The following is an 837-nucleotide window of genomic DNA, read 5'->3' on the forward strand; positions in this document are numbered from 1 at the left end:
GGGATATCTGACATTTTACTGCCTATGTTTTCCACTAGGACGTTTATGGTATCACGACTTATATTTAACTCTTTTTATCCATTTTGAATTTATTCTGGTGTGTGATGTAAGTTGGTGATCTAGCTTATTTTTTTGCATGTACCTGTCCAGTTCTCCCAACATCATTTATTGAAGAGACTGTTTTTACTCTATTGTATGCTTTTCCCCCTTTGTCAAAGATTAATTGACCATATGGACATGGGTTTATTTCTGGGCCTCTATTCTATTCCATTGATCTATGATATCTGTTCCTATGCCAGTACCAGGCTGTTTTGATTACAGTGTCCTTGTAGTATAATTTTTTTTAATTTTATTTATTTTTTTTCAGGGGAGAGTGTGAATGCAGTCCCCCACTACCACAAATTTTGCAGTCGAGTTTCCCACATTTGAGGAAATCGCAGGGGTCAGCACATCCAGAGTGCAATGGATAATCCTCGCCCTGGGAAAACCACCTTCACAATCATGGTATCTCCCCTGCCAGGTAAGTATCCTTGTAGTATAATTTTATATGAGGCATTGTGATCCTTCCAACTTTATTCTTCTTTCTCAAGATTGCTGAGGCTACTTGGGGTCTTTTTTGGTTTCATATAAATTTTTGGAGTATTTCTTTTACATCAGTGAAATATGCCATTGGTATTTTAATAGGAATTGTGTTGAATCTATACATTCCTTTGGGTAGAATAGACATTTTAATGATGTTAATTCTTCCAATCCATGAACACAGTATATGCTTCTATTATTTGTATCTTCCTCAATTCTTTCTTCAGTGTTCTATAGTGTTCTGAGTACAGGTCTTTT

The 837-nt window shown here is 35.8% G+C and overlaps 1 non-coding gene across 1 annotated transcript; it reads right to left on the reverse strand.

Moving 5' to 3' along the window:
* Window positions 1–364: 364 nt before the first annotated feature.
* Window positions 365–528, reverse strand: LOC112307571 (U1 spliceosomal RNA). The gene has a single exon (XR_002975060.2). It is a non-coding gene; the product is annotated as a U1 spliceosomal RNA (small nuclear RNA).
* Between the last annotated feature and the right edge of the window lie 309 nt (window positions 529–837).

The sequence above is a fragment of the Desmodus rotundus genome, chromosome 1, assembly GCF_022682495.2.
Source record: "Desmodus rotundus isolate HL8 chromosome 1, HLdesRot8A.1, whole genome shotgun sequence".
NCBI classification, from domain to species: Eukaryota; Metazoa; Chordata; class Mammalia; order Chiroptera; family Phyllostomidae; genus Desmodus; species Desmodus rotundus.